We start from the raw sequence: 15,744 nt of genomic DNA, 5'->3' as shown, positions 1-15,744 counted from the left end.
CATGCAATTTGAGACTTAACAGTTATGTCTCTTTTTATGTTTGACTTTAACATTTATAGCCAGTAACTACGAAAGTATTTAGAACTCACTTTCGTTCTCCTCATCACTAGTACTAATGTACACTCTTATACGCCGTTTTCGGTCCAAAAAATCCAATTTTCTTAAGAGATGTCTTCTTTCCCTTTTCAGCCTTTCACTTTCGTTACCACTAGCACTTAAGGTACGTTTCCTTATTTATATTTTCCTTATAATTTCGGCATTTTTATTTTAATTTCTAACTATTTTGTTTACTCGACAAAGCACAATAATGTTATGAGAAGGCTGACGGTCGGGTACGGATGACTAAGGCTTATGGCTAACAAAAAATGCATTCTTTACGTAATTGTGAATAAAATGTGCTCGATAAAGTATGATAATGATACTACGGGTGTATATCTATTTGGACGAGGATACGAAATATAATTTTTAATTATATGACACCATGTAAGCAAAATTACTTCCAATCAAAAATAGTTATTATAATTTCTTGAAAAATTACTTTCAATGTTTTGACAGTTTTAGTGTGGTTTCAGACTGCAGGCGCATACTACTAATTAGTTGGTGTGTAGTAAATGGAGAATATGTTACAATATGATTGAATAAAACTGTATGAAGTTGGCTAATAATTCACGATCGATGACATTCTTTATATAATATTACATTTAAAATGACAGAGCGATCTTGATTGCCCAGCTAACGGTGACACCATTTTTTATTCAATTGGAAGATACATGTTTCAAAATCAAACAATATGGTTACATTGCTGTATTTTTTTTGTCGCATTCATTTTTAATTGTATCTATATAAAACTTAAAATAAAGTACTAAGTTATTTGTGGCATACAACTCTGAAATCAAACTAAAATGAAATGTTTTCTATGATATTGCGGTTAAAAAGTATGATACTAATTATTAGAGTAAACACAGGTTTGAAGTTTGACATTGAATCGCTATACGCTCCGACATTACTCACGTCCTTTCAAGTGACCTGAAATATGTAATTTGCTATTTTAAATTGATTGGTGCTATATACAATATTAAAAAAGTACTTTAGATAGATTTTAACTATTTTGTAAAATTTACAAATTGAGTAAATTGTTTTGTTGTAAGCACTATACCAACAGTATTTATTTTATAGCCTGTCCAGCAAAAAAATATATCACGTGGACTGTTATTTATATACATAAGTAAATTGTTACCTCCCTCATGTTTTATATGTGGTCTGTCGAAATTATATATTCTTTCGCTGGACAGACTATAGATGTTCCTAAGATGTATAAGTAGCTTTTGTAGTTTTATGTTATTTATTGAAAAATTTACTTTACAATGACATTACATTTTTTTATTTTTAATATGATTTTATGGAGATTAATATTTTTGTACGAAGAAAATGTTTTAAGTGAAACATGCATTTGTTTTGGCTAGTTTTCGGATATGTAACGTACAAATTTGTACTTATTAATAACTAATAAAGCAGTTTTTTAGTTGTATCTCTTTACATTTTATCTCCTTATTGTATTGACTAAGAGTGGGTCCCATGGGGGGGACCCTCCACTGAGGCCGCGAGGGCCTATTGTGGCTCAGTTTCTACACGCTCTAATTTACAAGAGCGTCAAAGTTCACCCTCAAGACTCAGCCTCCTAATATAGGCCGTTATGTCTGAGGGCGATATGTCTCCTAGGTCTGATAGGTCTAGCATGGGTTTGCCAAACATCTCAAACCTGGTCCTGCTCCCAGCGGGGCAGGTACACATAACGTGCTTCATTGTTTCGTCATCTTCCATACAGGGTCGGCATTCGGCGTCTTCCACCAGTCCCGTCCTCTGTAGGTGAGATCTCAGCCGGCAGTGGCCCGTGTACACTGCAGTGAGCACACGCGTTCCATTCCTACCGGCCTTTAGGAGTTCTCCTGTTCTATGTATGGATGGCCCTGCTAGGATTTTCTTGGCATGTTCCATTCCGGGACTGTTATTCCAGTCCCGGAACGTCGCACTCCTAACCCATTCACAGAGCCTGTCTCTTGCGAGATTTTTAGGAACGCTAAGTGTCGGTTCTGGGCCCACGAATGGCGAGCCTGCACCAATTTTGGCGAGGGAATCAGCAGGTTCATTTCCCTCTAGGCCGACATGTCCCGGTATCCATATTAGCGACACTTTGTTCCTATCTCCCAGTATATTGAGTAGTTTCTTACATTGAAGAATCGCATAGACGTGCTTTTCGTTGCCTCAAGTGCTTTCAGCGCGGCTTGACTATCCGAAAATATGCATATTGTTTTCCCGGTGTATTGCTGTTCTACCAGCAGTTGCACACAGGTTTCAATAGCATATAGCTCAGCTTGGAAGATCGTGGTGTGTTTTCCAAGACTGTAGTAGATCTCAGTCTTTGGACTGCTGCAGTAAATTCCTGCTCCAGATCCTTTTTCGTTTTTGGATCCGTCCGTGTACCAACACATTTCCGCATGTAGTAAACCGTTTCCCGGCTTATCCCACTCGTCCCTATTCGGAAACAGGACGTTGTAGGTGCGCGTCAAGAGTTGGACTGGTGGTGTAATATCCGAGATCATTCCCAGAATCTCATCCGACTGTAGTTCTTCTACTAGCCGGTTTTGTATGAACATAATTGTTCCTTGGCTTCCTCGTGCTATATTTAGAAACCTATATGTAGCCCATCTCGCCTCTCTTTCCAAAAGAATTTGAAGAGGAGGTAGGTCGAGTAGGGTTTCCATAGCTTTTGACGGCGTGGAATGGAAGGCACCAGTCACCGCTAAGCATCCTTGTCGTTGTAGTTTCGACAATTTATTCTTTGCCGTTGTTTGGTAGGCTTTCTACCACCAGGCAACTGCACCATACGTGATAATAGGTCTGATGGCCGTCACGTATAGCCAGTACATATTTTTGGGGTTTAATCCCCAGTTTCTACCACAAATTCGGCGGCATGCCCATAGAGCATAGCAAACCTTTTTTGATGTTTTTTCCAGATGAGAGGTCCAGCTAAGTTTTTTGTCCAGGTTTAATCCTAGATACTTAACTTCCTCCGCAAACGGAATTGTCTCACCAAGAAGAATGGGCGGTTTCAGTTTGTCTGTTTTCCTTCTTCTGGTGAATGGTATGATCACGGTTTTCTGTGGGTTAACACTTAATTGTTCCAGTGTGCACCAGCCGTGAATTGCATCTAGGACTTCCTGTATTTTTGAGGAGATGCCCTCCTCTTTACTTTGTCCTCCTCCTTATCGCCTTAAGACAAAGACCAAAATAACAAACGTCTTAATAATAAAACATCTTCAGCAATCTAAGTATTAGGATTTTCGACAAACGCTTATAAATCGTACTTCTCCCCCCAGTGCTGATGTCGTTAGTAGATAATCCTATGCTTAAAAAGCGTATCGCAAAAGGTAAAACACGCAACGGTATCTGAGAGATTTGAATTCTACAATCCTTGATTCAGTTCAAACCTCTTCTATATCTATATATATAGAGCTCGTTTAAAAGAGCGTTTCTTAATCTACACTTTACCATATAAACAATAATAATAAGGTTTTGAACGTAGACGCTAGGGGGCGCTTTCTTACAATTTAACAAACATAGCGCGTTTTTTCAAAAAAATTAAATAGGATATTATGTGTTATTTTAGCTGCTAGAGTAAGTTAATTAAAAGTTATATTAAGTTATTTTAACTGCTAAAGAGTAGTGAAAGCTTAAAAAGTCAGCGAAAACCGCATCTTGATATCTTCTTTCAAACCGAAGATATTAGCTGTTTATGGTATAATATAGAGTAAGAAACGCTCTTTTAAACGAGCCCTCGTTTGTTGGATTCTGATCATCCAGTCCGCAGTTACCTATTAACATTTAAATAAAGATAGATTTAACCTTCCCCCACCACTTTATTTTAGCAGATAGGGGAAAATGGTTCGAATAAAAAAAATCCAAAATTTACTGAAGATTATGAAGCTATTATTTATAGTACCCATTATCTAGGCTGAATTTTGTAAAAGTCTATTTTCTTATTATCAATAGCAGTTGCGCCACCTAGCGGCCATTTTACAAACTTGAAAATAATTTCCAGCAATTTCTCCTAGCCCCTTTAGTTATAAATATTTTTTTCCGTAAGCCCTACGGCTAATACTTTCCGAGATACAGCCGGGAGCTATTCTTAGTGGGACAACCGGTACATAGTGTATGTAGTAGTATAGATACATGGCCAAACTTATTGCATATAACGATATTTTTATTTTTATTTTTGGACCTAATATGATTCTTTTTATATTTTTGAACATATTGGCGTACTACACGACTAACTAATATAAAATTAAAAATCTAAGTGCAACTAGGCTGTTATTATAATTTTATTTCATAATGAGTGAAAATCAACAAAAACAAATTTCATTTTAAACAGAAAATATTGAAAACAATTTTAATTATTTTTCACAACTAATAGTCTGTATTGTCTCCTCGAGCCTCAATGCAATCTGTGAGACAACGTGGCATTCTCTCAATTAAGTTGTCCAGAATATGTTGAGGAATGGCTTCTCATATTTCGCGCGCAGCAATTTTCAATTCATTTAAGGTACGGGGGGGATCATTCCTTTTGGCAATATGGCGTTTTAGCATGTTCCAAGCATGCTCGATCAAATTCATATCTGGAGACATAGGTGACCACCACAGTTTTCTTATACTCTCTTCCTCACAAAATTCGCGATCCTCCACTGCCCCTCGAAATGGACGCACAATAGGCTCTAAAACTAAGATAAAGGTAAGATATGAAGTACCTATCATTGTGCCATCAATAAAAACAAGAGAAGTTCGAGCCCCGTGCAATATACCTGCCCATACCATAATGCTTCCCCCTTGAAACAGGACACGGGGTTGAGTTGCATTCAATTTTTAAGTGTTCGCATTTTTGCGTATTAGCAAATTTCCCTGCGTTGTGTTGCGAGTGGATCGACAGCATTGTAAGGATATGTTTTTTAAGTGCACATATTATATTTGATAGTTCCAAGTTTGTAGTTGGGTTTAGGTGTAAGAATAATAGTAATAGATGACTTAATGAAGCTTTTGGCCATTCGAAACCTAGAAAATGCAGAACTGCAATACCGCCGTAATGTTTTGCACAATCCGGGGAATGCGTTCATAGAACTGAGTGAAAGGCAATTTATTAAAATATTTCGGTTATCCAAAAATTTGTGCCGTTTTTTAATTTAGCCGTACATGCGACCACAAAGAAGAGAGACTGATTTGGATGTGCAAAGCCGGGTAACTTTCAGATTTTAGATGCTTTGAAATTTTACGGAAGTGATTGTTACCAGCCGGATGTTGCTTTAAATAAATACATCGATATGTGCCAAGCCTCGGTTTCTCAATTGATGAAGTTACCAACGCTGTAAACCATCCAGAGATATTCCATCAATGGGTTGAATTTCCAAATAATTTTGAAAAACTCAACAGAATTAGAGAACAGTATGGTTTTGCAATACGGGTATTTATTGCATAATTACGTATTATCATTGTAGATTTTTCCGAATACATAGGTTCCCGGGAGTGTTACTTCCACGTTGTTTTTTTCATTATTAACCCACTTGACCAACAATACAACAAACCTCGATTATCGACATTAAGTAATGAAAATTAAACAAACAGTAAAATATACGGTTAAACTGGAGAGAATTTAGTTTTTCACTGTGATTTGTCGACGTTGCAACAGCTCCGGCTCGTAATTTTGCGTACGCTCAAGACGATCGCAAATTAAGATGCGAAGATGGTTGAAAATTTGAATTTTTAAAACGTATTCGTTTTCTAACACTCGCAAAGTTGCGCGTTCGCATGTAAACGATCAATTCCAAAAATTGCCCTCCAGACCAAAATTCGTCGCGAGTCTGACACTAGGCCTATTCTTGTTTCATCACTAAACATGACGAAATTCCAATTAGGTCCATTTGCTCTCATCTCCTCAGCCCATTGTAGTCGCGTAATTTTGTGCTGTAAATTAAGCTTCGGAACACGTAGAGGCCTCCTTAAATGTAATCCTCTGTCATGGAGTCTTCTTGCTATGGTCTTTCTTGAAATATTTACTCCTTCAAGGCGAGCTAACTCATTTTTAATAGCAGTACTAGAAAACAGGGGATTGCATCGTGCAATTAGGGATATTTGACGGTCTTGCACAGCAGTAGTAACTCTCTTTCGACCTCTTCCAGGCCGGTCTGTATAACCTCGTTTGCCTCCCTGATCTTTTTTAATATTCGCGAAACATCGCTTTGCTTAACTCCTACAATTTCAGCTATTGCAACTTGCCGGTAGCCCTGTTTAGACAGTATTACTATTCTGACTCTATTAAACTGTGAAATAATGTTTCTAGGCATTTTAAGCCCAAAACGATGGTCATATTTCTTCTAAAACCCAAGAGATCACAAATCGAAATGTGCAAGAATTTGTAATAATATTGGGTCTGAAGTCATTGTTTACCATATCAATTTTAACAAAAAACCTGTTTATTACAGAAAATGTTTATTACAGATTATCAAAGTTATGTATAAAAAATTGGTCAAGTGCGAGTCGGACTCGCGCACAAAGGGTTCCGTACCATTCATTATCTATACAACATTAGACACTATATTATTATAAACTTTTTTTCCGATTTAGCTGAAATTATGAATGCGTACGTATAAGTAATTTAAAAAAATGAAGAAACATATTACTAAAAATTGTATTAATCAATAATAAATATGTAAAAAGTAAAAATAAATATATAAAAATATGTAAAAATTAAAAAAAAAACGATCAAAAAAAGTCGTCTTGACTGGGATTTGAACCTGCCTTACTACGGCTCCAACGTCATAGCAGCGTAAAGTCCTAACGCTTTAACCACGCGGTCACCGAGGACTTCAAAGATTCTATGTAAAATTTTCAACTGTCTAGCTATAAAGGTTCATAAGATAGACCTTTGTGACAGACGGACGGACGGACGGACACTATATTATTATGGAACCCTAAACAGATTCTTTAAATTTCTTTCTCTATATTTTTACCGATATATGCAATAATTTTGGCCATGTGCGTATATGAATAGATGTAAGTTATGTTTAATACCTAAAATATCATTTTGAGGTACCCATTTTGATATCAGTAGATTACTAGGTTTATTTTCCAAATCCAGATCTTCAAATTTCCATATTACTTTGTACTGCAAATTTGCTATCATAGTAACAATTTCTCTGATAGTTTCCTTAGAAAAACTACTGCTTCTTAAGTTAGAACCCATGCTGAACAAAATTGCACCCTCGGTTGCTGAGTCCAGGAATGACTTAAAATTATCGGGTAATTCTTTTGTTTTTATATGTAGCCCACCAACTTCAATCACAGATGGTGTTAGAGGTATAGAACCACTAGTACTGATATGTGAACAGCTTAACATTAGACTAGCACTATACATAATATCTTCTAATTTATACTTTACAGGAAAATGTTTATTTATCAATGCTTGCTGAGCTGGATAATGGTAGAAAATTTTAAGATATTTGTCGTACCACATAGCCATAGTATTTATGAACCTTTCCATAAAATTCATGGATGGTACACTTCGAGAAAAAGGTGTTGGTAAATACGAGGGAAGATTAATGTTAAAACACAAAGAAAAAATATTTTATATTTTATAAAGTTTGGCGTAGAATATTAAACATCCTGTATGATTTACGATTACACAAGTTTACAAATTCGGGTCAACTTTTGGACCCGAGCAGATGAGAACGATTCTTAACGTTATTTGATACCCTGAACTCAGGGGATGGCGTAAAAAATCCTAATGTGAATTTTTCCTACTGCGCGAGATTTCTAATTCTCGCCCGACCTACTCGGTTCGGCTGTCATCGGCTTGGATCGAAATCCTTGAGATGTAAATTCTACATGAAATGAAGGAAAAAAACGTGTTAAATTTGTCAACGTCGCTCCTCGCAGTCGCTATCGAGAGTTGAGACTCGAAAAGTTAGAGGCTGTCCAGGTTGGTGCTCCATACGTTACGTTAGAAAGTGATATAAAAATAAAATGTTATAATTATGCAGACGCATTGAGTGTTGATAATATTTTTAATCGGAAACAAGAAATAATAATTAGTGGTGTGGTATGGGGCGATTAACTGGAAATTAAATTAAACATTTTTATATAACTGATAACTCTTGTGAGGAAGGGTGAAGGGAAAAGAGACAGATGAAGCAGAAAAACAAACTAATTTTATTGGAAATTAAAACAAAATTGTAATTTTGACAGTTAATGTTTTTTTAGAACATTAGAACGTTATAGCACAAGCATCACGAAGGAGAAGCAGGAAACATACAAAGGTAAATATATTTTAAAAACATATTATGTGCAGTGACTTTCTAACATAATTAATTCTTTTCAGAATCAAGGCCCGTCATATACACGGCAAAATTTAAATAGTTATATATGTTTAGAGCTTTCAAAATTAAAGATATAGATGTCATGAGAGTGTGTATTATTGGTTGCCTATGGTATAATTAAATAAATAAGAGCTGAGAATTCTAATAATGGCAATAATCCCTAGAGTCAATTTAAAGGTTAACTATTCTTTGGGTTAACTGAAAAAAAAATGTTCTGGAGTCAAAGAGTATTTTATTTATAAAATTACCCAGAAGGTCACAATTAAATAATTTTGTATTTTAATTTAGAGACTCTAAGGAACGTTTTTAGGCTATTTTGAGTTGACTGAAGAAGTTTAAGGTACTAGAAAAAAACATTTTCCCCCAACTCAACCTTTTTACCACCCCTTAAATGATATTGCAATTCAATTTTAAGACCTTAATAAGGAAATTTTTTCAAAATATTTCGAATTTATTCATGAACTTTAAGTCGGTCAAAATAAAGCATGGAAGTTGGTATTATATGAAATGGTTTATTATAAAATATAAATGTATGATAAAATAAAATAAATCAAACTGTAGTCCCTCTGGTATTCTAGTGACTGCGAACTGCGGGTGGCTGGTGAAAAACTGCTACTGAAGGTGAGCGTAGGTATACCTACACTATTATTATTTTCCACTATTATTATTTTCACATCTATATCTTCATATAATTGCGGATCCAATCGGAGTTGGATTATCCAGCTGCCAGTACTTGTCCTACACTTTGAGAGGATCTGAAAGTATTTTATTACAAATTAATTAATTACCTTCCACTTAAATACATGCTAATCAAGTTATAAGTAAGCCGAAACATTATGGATACTGAATATTTTGTTTTTTTTTAATACATAACTACAAAAGATAAGCACAAATAAAATTTCCTACCTTCTGGCTTACTTTTTAAATAATCCTAAATAATCCTTCCATTTTCAATTCACAATAATTCACTCCGTTCAGTAACGAACAATAATTCACTCTGTCTGATATACTTACGAAAATATGAGAATACTGGCAACAGTGTTTTTTACTTTCCGAAGACGTTCGGACGCAGTAGTAATATTAGGAAAAAGTAGAATTAGGAAATTCTTGGCGCTCCCGAACTCAGATCTTCAATCCGTTTGTCAAGATCGGCTCTAGTTTTCGAGTTCGCGCATGGCAGTAGCACTGCGCTCTTATAACCGCCCGGGTAGTTGACGCACGGTCAGTTGACGACGTTGATACCACTTGTAAACCAACAGGACCTTTTACTGCCACCTCTTCACATTAAACTTGGCCTTATTAAGAACTTTGTCAAAGCGCTCAATCGCGAAGGACCGGCTTTCTAGTACTTAACCAAGTTGTTTCCAAAACTGTCATACGCAAAAATCAAAGAAGGAATATTTGTCAGACCTGATATTCGAAAACTAATGGCTGACGCAACGTTTACAAAATGTTTAACGCTTGATGAGGCAGCAGCATGGGCATCGTCTCAAAGTGTTGTTCACAACATTCTCGGTAATCATAAATCACCCGATTACAAACAAATAATCGACAATTTGTTGCAAAATTATCACAAGATTGGAGCTCAATATATATATATATATATATATATATATATATATATATATATATATATATATATATATATATATATATATATATATATATATATATATATATATAAGAGACAAAATCTCTCAAGATACATTTTCTGCATTCACATCTTGATTTTTTTCCACAAAACTTGGGCGACACGAGCGACGAGTAAGGAGAGCGGCTGCACCAAGATATAGCGAATCGAAAGGCGATACCAAGGATTTTGACGAAGGCAAGTGCGATTACTGTTGGGCCCTAATCCGTGAAACAGATCCCAAGCAGTATAAAAGACTCAGTTCAACCTCTGTTCATTTCTGATTTATATTGTTTAATTCAATAAATGACCGTTAACAGTCAAAAATAGTAAAATAATGAATTTATTGAATATTTCGAAAACTAGAACCCATCTTAAAGAATGGACTGCTGATTTGGATTCAGCTCCGAAAATTATTTTAGAAATTGCTTTTAGTTGTTTAGGTCCAAAACCGTGTATACTTGTGTTACCATATTTATAGCAAAGTAAGAACGGGTCATTTCAAGTAAATACCTAATATAGTTTTGATTTCAGAACAGTTCTTGTATTTTTAATAATTTTTTTAAAAATGGCTGAGAAATATATATTTTTGATTTATTTTTTAATATCTCTGAAACTATCCAAAATATATTTACTCATATCATAAAATTATGTAAAATGATCTGAGAGGAAGCCAAAAATGCAATAATATACAGGGTGTTCCATTTAAAAAAAATAATCCACATCCGCTCACACTTTTTTGAGCCACCCTATAGAAGTTAAAATATTTTCGTGAAATACATCCTGGTACATACTTTAGGTTTGCACATAAACAAAATTCTCAAGTTTTTTATTCTAGGAGCTACAGATGCCCGACGCACTCTATTGCCGGATCCTGTACTCAGAACATTATGACTATCATCAGTAAAGTAACAGAGATTACTAAAAAATCTCGAGTGTCTTTTGCCCCAATTGTGTAAAGTCTATCCCACGAAGAAATACAAGAGAATGACAGCTATTGCCTGTCATTTTGAGCGACAAATAAGTAAGTTGTATTTTCTATATTTCTTGGATGTGATCTGTAGAACCACAGTTTAAAGAATATAAATATATCAGTTGACCCACTCTTCGCCCGTATCAAAATTCCTCCCGCCGCTCCCCGCCTGTCTTGTAGACTTGGGTCAGTCTACATCCGTTGCTCGACGGGTACACAGCGTTCCAAGTTTATTTTCGTTTTGTTTTCGGTCCGACGCATAGGGTGAACCAAAAATAGTGTTTTAGTTGTTTTGTTCTAATTGTGAATAAAATATCTACTAAAAATATTTGTGCAGTGGATGGTTGTGAAAGTAGAATGACAGATAATATATCGTTCTTTAGGTGCCCAAAAGATGAAGGAAGATATGTGTTTATATAGTATCGGATATTAAGTATATAATAATTAAAGTATTAGACATATTAATTATATTATAATTATGGAAACCTAACTATGAATAAATTGTTTTAAAAATATACATATAAATTAAGAAAAGATTTTACTCGAAATATGCACAAAATATTTACTTTTAACAATTAGTTTATTATTTTAGTAGATATTTTAGAGTAGTATAGTAGATACTTTACTATTATGTTTTGGATTTTGCAGTATTTACCGGTTTGCAAAGTGCATATTAAATTATTTTTAAGATATTTGCATTCTTTTAAATAGCCTGTTTTACTTTTTAGATGTTTGTATTTAACTTTAACTACCTACCTGGAAAGTCCAAATTTTATCGTCAGGTAATAAAAATACGTGCATACAACTTGTTCTGCTATTGACAAGTTTTTTAGAGTTTTTGAATTATCTGCCTTTTTATCAAAAGGTAATAAAAACTACTTGGATACAACTTGTCTTGCCATTGTCAATTTTTTTCAGTTTTTACTAAATTTTATCGAACAGTAAAATTTATTACACAATTAACTACTAACAGTCATAATTACTGTTCATGATAATCATAAAATTTAGAAAAAATTCCAAAAAAATTGACAATGGCAACACTAGTTGTATGCAAAGGTACTTTTATTACCTTACGATAAAATTTGGGTTTTCCGGGTAGGTAATTAAAGTAAAATGCAAACATCTACAGTACGTCTGTCCGTTCTGTAGCTACGGGGTATCTGTGAGAGGGGAAACGATATTCTCTCGATGTTTTTCTTAAAAAATTAGACGACGCGTCCCTCAATAAAAATTCGACAAATTTGCAACTGGCCAATAAAATGAGTGGGCGGAGCGATTTGCGGTGACGTACTCGTCAAGTCGACGTATAAAATATATTGCTGTTTATTTAAATGTTTTTTGTCCGCATTCCTTTCATAGACACAGATCCAGCAGACGTACTGTATAAAGCAAAACATGCTATAATTTAAGAAATATGCAAATTATTATTTAAAAAAAATTAACTTATTATTACTTATTAATTATATTTATTTAGTATACATTTTTCATATGGGGTTTCCATAATAATTATTAATAATAATTACCCTATTGACAATTCCATATTCCAAAGAATTAGGATAGAATAATATATCTAATATTTTAATATTAATGTATTCCCCATAATATGTATAAGTAGAGTCTGATAAGGAAAATAACTTGTAGGTGTGGAGCCTGGAAAAGTGCCTTAGGATTTATGGGATCCAACAGATATGCTGTTAATCAATAAAACTAGTACTGTATTTTTATTTTTCTACTTGCTATATTAAAATTCCTTAGTATTATTAGTTGATCCCTCGTATACGGCCAGCGTTCTGACTGATAAAATAGCACTTCCGCTGCACCCAGCAAACATACAAATTTTTTGTCACCTCGAAGGGTCACGGGCCGCCTTTGAAGTCAAAATAACAATAGAATTCCTTAGAGTGGGCCAACTGGTATGTATTCTTTAAACTGTTGTAGAACTCTTTCCTGACTCATTGGTCAAGTTGCAAAAACTGTCTTATCCCAAATACTAAATTACAAAAAAATGGATGCATATGCGAACGTCAAAATTAATAAATTTAAAGATAATATGGCCAGAGATAATGGTCCAATTCCTTTCTACTTTGGTCACGCTTGGTCAGTTCCAACTAAGCCCCTATATAAACGTTCAATTTCCAGATATTAGTTTAGTTTTAATCATCTGCTGACGATGCTAATATAGTTAGCAAAAAAGCGCGTCCAGTGCAAAAGTAAAGTAAAAAATGTCTATACCTATGTGGCGGATTGATCTCTCCAAAAAAATCCTTTATGGGTATTTCGCCACTGCACTGCAAGAAAATCTACAAAATAAAATAGTTATTTTTTGTAAACACTTCTGCGTTAAACCCTTGTTTATATATTAATAGTTAGTCAATGTGCCTGTATAAGTCGATGCTGCCAACTGGTGGCAGAAATTAAAACATAAAAAGGGGCGGAGACTATTGAATTTGGCAAAGAAGTAGGGACTAGGAATTCTTCGAATTTAATTCTCGGTAAAGAATAAAATATCTTATCTGCTTTGAACCGAATTTTTATCTCAAAGCGTTATTTACATTTTTTATTTTTGGATATGGATTTATATTTATTTTGATTTTCATGGCCCCTTGTTAAATACTAAATTATTATATTAGGTATATATGTATATATTTTATTTCTAGATGGATAATTAAAAAAATATATGAAACTATACCTACCTACCTCTGTAACTTTGAAAAGTATGACGGATTTAACATAATGTTTTTTTTTAAATGTAACATCCTATTTTATTTTAGATCCTGCGTAAAATTATTACTTTTTTATGTATAATCCTTGTATAATGGTGTAACCTAAAACTAGTTTTCTAATATTTCAATTTGTTGATGAAGAAAAAATATTAGATACTATGTAGATATTTAAGGCAGATGCTACAGGGTGTTCAACATATATTAATGGTTAATTCTACGTATTTAAAATTAAAAAAATATCTGCAGACTCTTTCAATGACACAGCCTATACTGAGTGTTTTTTTTTAAAGTGGTTCACCTCTATAACTTTTTTATTTTTTCAGATTCCGAGAAAAAAACTAAATTGGGAATGTTAGTAGGTATATGACATAAATCGAGATTGATTCGTATTCAGTTAGTTTCGGTCACTTCCTGTTTCACCGGAAATGTATACATTTGATTTTTAAATGGTACCCTCGGTATTTTTTATACCGTAAGATCGAATAAAAACGGCGTCAGCGATGGCTATGAAATGAACATCGATGACATTTCTCATATAAATTTACATATAAAATGACAGCGCTTTTCATTTCATAGCCATTGCTGACGCCGTTTTTATTCGATCATACGGTACTTTATTTGATAGAAAATGACATTCTGAATAGAATGACAACTTTTGACATCAACAATCATATGTCAACTTTTGACATTTTCAATTAAATCAAAAATAGCATTTTAAAATTCAATCTAGTGTCATGGCTGTGTTAAAACCATTATTTTTTAATCAAGGATTAATCAAGGAGCTTTGGAAAAATTGATTTGGTCGTCTAATATTTTTTGTGTCTTTTCCTGGTCAGTTGAAATATGCCCATTTCGTATTTTAATCATAACTCAATTTTTTTTAATGAAACGAGAGTGGCTCATTAGCATATTTGGAAAAGCATTTTTTGATACCTAATAAATTTTGGTACCTAATTTTGGTAAATAATTTGGTACCACACACTCCGTATGTCGAGTCAAACTGTCGTTATCTTTACGACCGGTTACATGTTGTTTATTATCATGGCACTCTACTAGATTGAACTTTAAAATACTATTTTTTAAGTAAAAGAGTCAAAAGTTGACATTGAATTATTCTATTGAGAATGCCATATTCTGCAAAATAAAGTAAAAAAATACCGACGGTACCATTTAAAAACCAAAAGTTGTAGTCATTTCCGGTGAAACAAGAAATGACCGAAACTAATTGAATACATCAATCAAGCTACTTTTGAAAAACACCCGATATATTATAATTCTTTCTGATAGATTTTACAAAATCCTTCAACTTCTATTAAGAATGTCATATAACTAAATAAATCACTTTACTTAATGTTTAATAATAAATAATTTTTGTTTTGTCATATGGCAACTTGTTATAATGTAAATGAATTAAAAGAAGGATAAAATTCAGAACAGATTGCAAGCTGTTGAGTATAGGTGTACTTAATATACTTTCTTAACAAATGTTGAAAGGTTTTGTAAAATCACTAGAAAAAATAATAATATATATATCGGATCAGCCAAAAAAAATGTTTGAACACAGTGTAGCATCTAACTGCAAGTATTTTTACATATAAATATATTTTTTTTTCATCTCTGTAAAACACTCCTACCAAATTTGTGTAGTCCAACTTCGGAAACAACTGACAGTTAAGTAACATAGGAATAAAATTTTACTTTTTTTTTAAATTGTAAATACTTACTAACGTTATTTATAAAAAAAAGTTATAGAATTTTAGGCAGAATCGAAAATAAAATAAAAATGGAGTTTTGCATTAAAAAACATGTATCCGCCACATTTTTTGAAGCAACCAGTATACTCAAAAATAACATTTGAACTGTGTCTCTAAAGATTCTCTATACCCTTTTTTTTATTTTTTTGGAATTCCCAAAACAAACGAGATAATTAACTTTATTTCTTTCGTGATATCTCATTTTATAATATTTCGGAAGAATTAATCAGGTATCTTATTTTTA

The 15,744-nt window shown here is 33.6% G+C and overlaps 1 protein-coding gene across 2 annotated transcripts in view; it reads left to right on the top strand.

Annotated features, from left to right (window-relative positions):
- LOC115885044 (facilitated trehalose transporter Tret1-like) overlaps positions 1 to 1,535 on the top strand; it is a 91,090-nt gene extending 89,555 nt beyond the window's left edge. For both annotated transcript variants that reach the window (XM_030903792.1, XM_030903793.1), the window contains exon 13: positions 459 to 1,535. The gene's annotated coding sequence lies outside the window, so the exon portion shown is untranslated. The remainder of the gene's footprint in view (positions 1 to 458) is intronic.
- The last annotated feature ends 14,209 nt before the right edge of the window (positions 1,536 to 15,744 follow it).

This window comes from Sitophilus oryzae, unplaced genomic scaffold (assembly GCF_002938485.1).
Source record: "Sitophilus oryzae breed Bouriz unplaced genomic scaffold, Soryzae_2.0 scaffold_359_pilon_pilon, whole genome shotgun sequence".
Lineage (NCBI taxonomy): Eukaryota > Metazoa > Arthropoda > Insecta > Coleoptera > Curculionidae > Sitophilus > Sitophilus oryzae.
Note: the sequence above shows the minus strand (reverse complement) of the source record. Positions and strands in the feature narration are given on the sequence as shown.